Raw genomic sequence first — 9,651 nt, 5'->3', positions numbered from 1 at the left:
TATCACAATAAGGCAGATTATACCTAAAACATGCCTAGTTTATTATACAATAAATATCAATCATTGTATATGATGAACATGTAAGCTTATATATAATATGGTCTAATTTTGAATAAGGAAATTTGATTTTCTGTCAACTTAACATTAGTCTAAATATTAGAGACTACCTCAACGTTTACAAGCTTATAGAGACAAAGAGAGAAATAGAAAAATTAGCTATCAAATAAAAATGCAGCTAATAACAAATGCTTATTTCCCTATCATAATCTAGTGAAGCACATGAGATAAATCAGTGTAAAATGGCAGTTACCACTCATCAAAGAGATTGTGTTCTCCATTCCTAAAGTTCGTGGCTCTGAAAGCCATTTTAAAGAGAATAGAAACAGTGAAATTGAGCACCATTCCAACTTGCAAGTTGAATATTAAAATCAACTATTTTAAGTAGAATTTTTTTAATTTTTATTTTTTAATATTAGTTACAGTTTGTTAACTTTTTTCCCCTGCTGTATCCCACTCCCTCTTTCCCTCCCAATCGCACCCTCCCACCCTCATCTCCTCCCTGCCCCTTTCCAAGTCCACTGATAAGGGAGAACCTCCTCCCCTTAACATCTGATACTGGTTTATCAGGTGTCTTCAGGACTGGCTGCAAAGTCCTCCTCTGTGGCCTAGCAAGGCTGCTCCTTCCTGGGGGGTGGGGGGGAGGAGGTCAAAGAGCCCTCCATCGAGTTCATGTCAGAAACAGTCCCTGTTCCCCTTATTAGGGTACCCACTTGGATACTGAGTTACCAAGGGCTACATCTGAGCAGGGGCTCTAGGTTGCATCTATACATGGTCCTTGTTTGTAGAAACAGTCTCATAAAAGACCCCTGTGCTCATATATATTTGGTCCTTGTGGAACTCCTGTCCTCTCTAGGTCATATTAACTCCCCTCCCCTTTGTTTTTTATTCCCTACATTCTTCTGGAGGTTTGGTTATGAGTCTTAATATATGCTTTGATACACTGCTAGGTAGAGTCTTTCAGAGGCCCTCTGTGGTAGGCTCCTGTCCTTTTACTTGTTTGCTCCTACATCCAATGTCCATCCCATTTGTCTTTCTAAGTGAGGATTGATCATCATACCCTGGGTCCTCTTTCTTGTTTATCTTCTTTAGGTGGATAGATTTCAGTATATTTATCCTATCTTATAGGTCTATATGAGTATATACCATGTGTGTCTTTCTGCTTTTGGGAAACCTCACTCAGGATGATCATTTCTAGGTCCCACCATTTACCTGCAAATTTCATGATTTCCTCGTTTTTAATTGCTGAGTAGTATTCCATTGTGTAAAAGTACCACAATTTCTGTATCCATTCCTCAACTGAGGGACATCTGGGTTGTATCCAGGTTCTGGCTATTACAAATTAAGCTGCTACAAACATAGTTGAGCAAATTTCCTTGTTGTGTACTTGAGCCTCTTTTGGATATATGCCTAGGAGTGGTATGGCTGGATCTTGAGGAAGCACTATTCCTAATTGTCTGAGAAAGCGCCAGATTGATTTCCAAAGTGCTTGTACAAGTTTGCATTCCCACCAACAATGGAGGAGGGTTCCCCTTTCTCCACAACCTCTCCAGCATGTGTCACTTCAGGTTTTTATTATTATTATTATTATTATTATTATTATTATTATTATTATTATTATTACACTTTATTCACTTTGTATTCCCCCATAAGCCCCTCCCTCCTCCCCTCCTGATCCCACCCTCCCTCCCCCTTCTTCATGCATGCCCCTCCCCAAGTCCACTGATAGGGGAGGTCCCCCTCTCCTTCCTTCTAATCTTAGTCTATCAGTTCTCATCAAAAGTGGCTGCACTGTCTTCTTCTGTGGCCTGGTAAGGCTGCTCCCCCCTCAGGGGGAGGTGATCAACGAGCAGGCCAATCAGATTATGTCAGAGGCAGTCCCTCTTCCCATTACTATGTGACCCACTTGGACACTAAACTACCATGGGCTACATCTGCGCAGGGGTTCTAAGTTATCCCCATGCCTGGTACTTGGTTGGAGTATGGGTCTCTGGGAAGACCCCTGTGTTCAAATCTTCTAGTTCTGTTGCTCTCCTTGTGGGGTTCCTGTCCTCTCCAGATCTTACTATTTCCCACTTTTTACCTAAGATTCCATGCACTTTGTTTGTTTCAGCCTTATTTTTAATAGCCAGAAGCTGGAAACAGCCCAGATGCCCCTCAACTGAAGAATGGATGCAGAAATTGTGGTACATCTACACAATGGAGTATTACTCTGCAATGAAAAATAGGGAAATGATGAAATTTGCAGGTAAATGGTGGGACCTGGAAAGGATCATCCTGAGTGAGCTGTCCCAGAAGCAGAAAGACACACACCGTATATACTCACTCATATAGACTTATAGGATAAACCTAAAATCTGTCCATCTAAAGAAACTAATGAAGAGAGAGGACTCTGACTAAAACGCTCAATCCCCATCCTGAAAGGCAAAGAGGATGGACATCAGAAGAAGAAGAAAACAGGAAACAACCTAGGAACCTGTCACTTTAGGTTTTTATCTTAGCCATTCTTGTGGGTGTCAGGTGAAATCTCAGGGTCGTTTTGATATGCATCTCTCTGATGGCTAAGGACGTTGAGCATTTCTTAAAGTGTTTCTCTGCCATTCTTTATTCCTTTACTGAGAGTTCTCTGTTTAGCTCTTTTCCCCATTTTTTAATTGGATTGCTTGATTTGCTGCTTTTTAAGTTCTTTAGTTCTTTAAATATTCTGGATACCCGCCCTCTGTCAGATATATGGTTGGTGAAGATCCTTTCCCAGTCTGTAGGCTGTCGTTTTGTTTTGATGACTATGTCCTTTGCATTTCAGAAGCTTTTCAGGTTCATGAGGTCCCAATTATCGATTGTTGCTCTTGGAGCCTGTGCTGTTGGTGTTCTGTTCAGGAAGTTGTCTCCTATGCCAATGAGTTCCAATGTCTTACCCACTTTTTCTTCTAACCAATTTAGTATATCTGGTGTTATGTTGATATCTTTGATCCACTTGGACTTTAGTTTCGTACAGGGTGATAAATATGGATCTATTTTCATTTTTCTGCATGTAGACATCCAGTGGGACCAGCACCATTTGTTGAAGATGCTGTCTTTTTTCCATTGAATGGTTTTGGCTTCTTTGTCAAAAATCAAATATCCATAGGTGTGTGGGTTTAAAATAATACTGTCAAGAACAGGAGTGAATCATAGTCTAAGGAGATGGCTTAGTGAGTAAAAAGACTTGCCGTATAAGCATGAAGATCTGAGTTCAAATCCTCAAACTCCACTCAAAGCTGGGCATGACAGTGATTTTTTTAACTTTTATTAATTACACTTTATTCACTTTGTATCCCCCCATAAACTCCTCCCTCCCCCCTCCTAATCCCACCTTCCTTCCTCCTTCTTTACACATGCCCCTCCCCAAGTCCACTGATAGGGGAGGTCCTCCTTCTTTCTGATCCTAGTCTAACAGGTCTCATCAGGAGTGGCTGCATTGTCATCTTCTGTGGCCTGGTAAGACTGCTCTCCCCTCAGGGGGAGGTGATCAAAGAGCAGGCCAATCAGATTATCATGACAGTGTTTTTACACCAGACCTCTGCCTCCAAAATGGGACAGAGACAAAGAACCTCCAGAAACTTTAAACTCGCCAGCTTAGTTCACAGCATCACATGAGAACCAGTCTCCAAGTAGAAGGCTGGGACCAACAACCAAAATTATCCTCTGACTTCCACAAAGACCATGGCATGTGCATGTCCCACTCACACATGTGAACTCATGTACACCTAAATACACCTTTCCCCTTCTCTCCACATACACTCACACTCACATACACACACACACTTGCGAAAAGAACGAAAATGAACCCTAATACCCAACCAAAGATGTTTGAATATTGTTCATACACTCAACTCTTCTTATTCCATGAATGCTGGAGAATCCGAGCTGACTGATTTTTGAGTAGCTAAAGCTAACATATAAGTAAGATACACATGAGAACAGATGTGGTATTATAGAAACTCTTACCTGTCCACTAGCTCATTCACTAGGACAGATGGTGTGCCTGTCATGGCTTGAGAACTGCACTGGGCACAATGGACACCAAAGGAAAGGCCTGTCCCTTCTCAGCCAGTCTGTTTTTGTGAGCAATATCCTCAAACAGAGCATCATACTGTAGGAGTTGGACGGGACTAAGCCATTGTTAGCTCAGTGATCAGGACAGGACTTCAAGGAAAAAGACTTCAAGGAAAACAAATATTGACATAAGAAAAATGGGCCAGATAAAGCAAAGGGTAAAAGAATGAAATTTGCTTGAAACACTATAGTGTCTGTGAACCATGGTGAGAAGAGAGCTGAGCAGAGTGTGGGGCACAGACTGGCTTCCACCAAGCTGCTCAATTTTTATCTGTTCTATATTCTGAGTTTTCCCTAAGATTTTATTTTAATGCGGTTTTATGAAAATCAAAAAGAACAAGAAGCTATAACAGGACACTATAAGAAATTAGAACGAGCTTTACTCCAACTGAGAGGCCATGTGTGAAAATGGCAGAGAATTAAATTAACAGGACAGGCAAAGGGCAATTCGTAAACTTGATTAAATGTAAGTGTAAGAGGAGGAAATAAAATGTCCCTTTTATATAACAATGAAAGACCCTGATCAAACCTGACACTGCCATTCCTAAAAAAAAAAAAAAAAAAAAAGCAATTTGCTTTCACTAAGTGTGAATTCTCTCACAATCCACACATGGCTTGGACAGCTCATAAAAGAGCAGATTTTCTATTCCCAATAACAATAAAAATATAAAAATCTACTTTCTGACAGTGCAAGATGTGTTTATTAGCCAGGTTAATAGAAAAAAAAGTTAATAGAAAAAAACTATTATATATAATAATTTATATAAATATTAAAGTATTATTATCTAAGTTTTGAAGGCTTGGTGTGATACCTCCTCATTCTTTTTTAATTAAATTTTTATTTTTATATTAGTTACAGTTTATTTACTTTGTATCCCAACTGTAGTCCCCTCCCTCATTCCCTCCCAGTCCCACCCTCCCTCCCTCATCTCCTTCCTGCCCTTCTCTAAGTCCACTGCTAGGGGAGGTCCTCCTCCCCTTCCATCTGATCCTAGCTTGTCAGGTCTCTTCAGGACTGGCTGCAACATTCTCCTCATTCTTTAAGAGAGACAAAGTACCTTGAGAGAAAGCATCATGAAGGTCTACTGGTGCATAGGTACCTTCCAAGTTTCCTCTGTCATTTACTGGAAAGAATATAAAATATAGTTGCCATTTGTCTATCAGCAGCAGCAGAGATGAGCACAAGCTGATAGTGACAGAAGGGATCAAATATAAAAGCAGGGTGATCAGTGGGGAAGGTTTGTTCTTTATGGACACAGGGGAGGCCTGCAGAGACTGATGCACCAACAAAGGCCATGCATGGAGAGGACCTAGACGCTTGCTCAGACGTAGCCCATGGACGGTTCAGTCTCCATGTGAGAACCCGAATAAGGGGAACAGGGGCTGCCTCTGTCATGAACCTGGCTGCCTGCTCTTTGATCACTTCCCCCTGGTGATGCAGCCTTGTCAGGCCACAGAGGAAGAGGATCCAGGCAGCCCTGATGAGACTTCATAAGCTAGGGTCAGATGGCAGGGAAGGATAACTCCCCCTTTCAGTGGACTAGGGGAAGAGGATTGGGAAGAATAGGGAGGAAGGGTGGAACTGGGAGGAGATGGAGGAGGGGGGTTACAATTGGAATATAAAATGAATAAATTGTAAAAAATAAAATAAAATAAACTTAATACTAAATTTATTTAATTATATAATTTTACGTGCATTTTCTTTTTAATTTCTTAGATACGTATTAGTCAGACTTCTCAGGGTGCCATCCAACTATTAATGACTTAAAATATTTCTTTTTTTTTTCTGGTGTTGGATATCAAAGCAAGGGTCTTTCGGATGCTAGTGCAAGTTTTTTACCACTGACCAACAGCCCCTTAAAACATCTGTTTTATTTCTCCCACAGACACTACAGAAACACCAGTATATATAGTACTGTCTTCTTTCAGAAAGAAAAGTAAATAAACTATTTAAATGAATAATAGATAAACCGCTAGAAAACTAGAGCTGCCTTTGTAATCTGTGTTCTGGTCTGCCATATAGTCCTCTTTCTTACACTTCCTTGGCCGAAGCAAGTTTCATTAGCATTCAAAATAAAAAAGCCACTGGGGCCAAGTTGTGTTGTCTGCTTTCAGAGATGGGAAGACAAATAATCAGGAGCCATAATAAAATTAAACTTTTGCAACATTTTAATATTCACTATTCAGGTTTTTTATATAATTTTATACAAGTATTCGGTGCACTGTGACCAAGCCCACCCCTCAGCCTCCCTTACTTACTTCTACTCCAGATCTTCTTTCTAGCCAGTCCCCCTCCCTGTCATACCTTTTGGTGGTTGTTGTTCACATCTGTGCAGACAGCCAGGCACAGCTGCGGAGTTACTGCAGCAGCTACAGCCATGCCATATCCAGCACATAACGCTTCGCGTCTCGCCTCTGCAACCTGTCAGGCAGTCATCCACAGACTCCTACAGTGTTTCCTGGGGCCTAGGTGAGGTGAGACAGATACCTTAGGGCTGAGCGCTCGCGAGACAGTCATGCTCAGCATGATGACATGTTATGAATCACTACCGCTCAACAAAGTAGTATACTGTATGTGTGTATATGTAAATATGTTGCATTATATATATATATATATAACAGTATATATATATATATATACAGTATATATATATATATATATATATACTGTTATATATATATATATATACTGTGGGCCTGGTTAAAAGCCTACTGCTACGGAAGTCATGCGGTCCAACGGGAACTGATCTGATGGTAAGTGTACAGTTAGCCAATTTTCCTTCTAAATATATATTTTTGGCAGTGAAATTGGCACTATTCTCAGTCTTGACAATAAAATTCTAAGGGACAAAATGTAATTTTTCTTCAAATGTTTTAATACTGAAAGAGGAAAAATAGCAAAGAAAGGAAAGAAAAGGAGGTCTGTGTTGATGATGTCAATGAAGGCCCATTGCAGAGAGAGAAACAATTGCTGCCAGAAATCCCCTGCTGCTATGTTTACCACAAATATATAATAGTACTGAGAAATTGCTAGGAGGAATCTCCGGTAATGACATAGGATCTGAAGCCCTATTCTGTTCATCATTACCAATGAAAACCATCAAAATTAACTTAAAACAAAGACAATGGCAGATCAAATATTATATATTAAAATTTTTATGATAGAAATGACTAGGAAAACCAGAGTCCAAAGTAATTTTTCCTGAGTGCAAATTCAAGTCTTTACCCAAGCCAATATGATACGTCCAACAGTACCGATATATTATATAAAAGAGTTATGAATCACAATGCAAAACAGAGTTAAGGGAATAGATTTATATTGCAATGTTTCAAATAATTTGTGGCATTGCCTATGAAGCATTTTGTTTTATCTGATTACTTAGAGACATTGTGTGGCATTAATGTTTGTGTCTCCCTTCTCCCATATGCCTGTTCTCACACAGTAGGAGGTAGTTCTTGAGAAAATAATTAGGTCATGAGGTAGCCTTGGTGTTCATATAAAAAAAGATACCGTAGAATATCCTTTCTCTCTCTTTCCTACTTTAGAGGAAACAGGAAGATGGTATATATCTGTAAGATGAGAAGGGCAGTCTCATCAAAAACCAGACACCCAGGCTCCGTGATCTCAGAATCCTTGCTTCCAAAACTGTCAGAAAATAAATAGCCCCTGGTTAAGTCACCCAGCCTATGGTGCTCTTTGAAGTAGTGTGAGCTCAGACAGATCTTTAACAAAATAAATAGCATAAATATAGCCCAGGAAAGAAAACACCTCAACCTGTCTTCACACTTGGAATATTTTAGGTGGGGCTGGAGAGATGGCTTGGTTGATGAAGCGTTTGCTGCACAGGTACAAGATCTTAGGTTCAGATCCTCAGACCCTGCATAAAGCTAGGTGTGCACGTCCGCAGTCTCTTGCTGCTGCATTAATGCGGCAAACAGAGAAAGGAAATCCACTGGAAGCTTATGGGTCAGCTACCCTGAGATACATAGGGAGGCAGAAAACAAAAGAGAGACCCTGACTCAAACATATTGAAAAGTGAAAACTGATGGCAGAGGTTGTCCTGTGACCTCCACTCATGTGTCATGCATACACATAGCCACACTCACACAAGCACAACATACACATGCATGTTGTAGAAAAATACTATTAATATTTGCTATTACTACATATAATTATTACAACAGATATTACTTAACTTGCTATCGCATCAATAAAAGACACACACACCTGTTGGATTTTTAGTAGCCTTAAACCACTGGGGAAGGGCAGATATAAAACCCTAAGCTACCTTGCTTCCTCTCTGCTCAAATTCCCATGCCACTTGTTCTAATCATTTCTATCTGAGCTATTCCCCATCCGATATTTCCATAAATACTTGCAAATCTATCCATTTGGGCTGCTTCTCTCCGTCTCCCAATCCTCAGAACAAGCTCCTCCAAGCCACGTGGTTCTATTTTACAGTAACCCATGGCTACTCTGCTTTCTTCTTCCTCTTCTTTTCTCCTCTCTCTCCTTTCCTCTTCTCCGTCCCATGATCCTCCTGTCCACCAAGCCCTCAACCCTTAGCTCTGCCTCCCTCTCTTCTGCCCAACTCGGTTATAGGCATTCTATTGACCAATCAGGGATAGTTTTGGAGACAAGGTTACACAGCATCATTTGGTCTACCTGACCATTTCCTTGAAGAACAGCAAAGATCTCGGGTGCAAGTAACTAAGTACAAAGCACTGGACACATACACAACACATACACACAGAGAACATCATAAACATGCATCAAAATATTATACTATATATTTCACAAATACATTCAAAAATAGGTGTCAATTAAAACACAAGTATCACAACATGAAAATAAGCGTGATAAACAACAGCATTCTCTGTGAAGCAAGTTGTATCAGTGTAACTCAAATAACGGAGAAGTCTTTGCAAAGCTGGAGTCTGGGAGCAACACCAGACTACATGTGTCTTTGACTTTGTGTTCTCTTTAGCTAATTTGAGGAACAAATTCTTTTTAGAGAAACTGGGCCAACACCTGTTACTATGGCCAATCCATTAGGGCGCTTGTACTATGGCCCTATGACTGATTTCATTGCCATTTTAAGGGTGGGCTGTTAGTTCCTGGGATTCAGCCTTGTGGACACACTGATTTTCTCAAGCTGCTTTTTATCCACGCAGTTCCACCATATCCTCTATTTGAAACATGAAATACCCCACACTGTTTCAGTGTTTGAGAACTGTTCCAGTCATATACAAAGGACAGAGACAAAGGAGTCAGTACCATGAGCCAGCACTGTATCTGGTGAAGGGTACCAGGATTAAAAACAGAAGCCAAGAACAGTATTTCATGAGCACTTCTTTTTCTTCTTCATGTTTCTGACATGGCACAAAAACTAATTTAGCCACTAAAATAACCTTATAACTGTGGCAGTATTACTATTTTCCAAATAAGGAAACCAAAATTGGCAGGCAGTGAGTAAATACTTGTATTACATACCATCT

This window comes from Psammomys obesus, unplaced genomic scaffold (genome assembly GCF_907164565.1).
Source record: "Psammomys obesus unplaced genomic scaffold, mPsaObe1.curated_primary_1811, whole genome shotgun sequence".
NCBI lineage: Eukaryota > Metazoa > Chordata > Mammalia > Rodentia > Muridae > Psammomys > Psammomys obesus.
Note: the sequence above shows the minus strand (reverse complement) of the source record.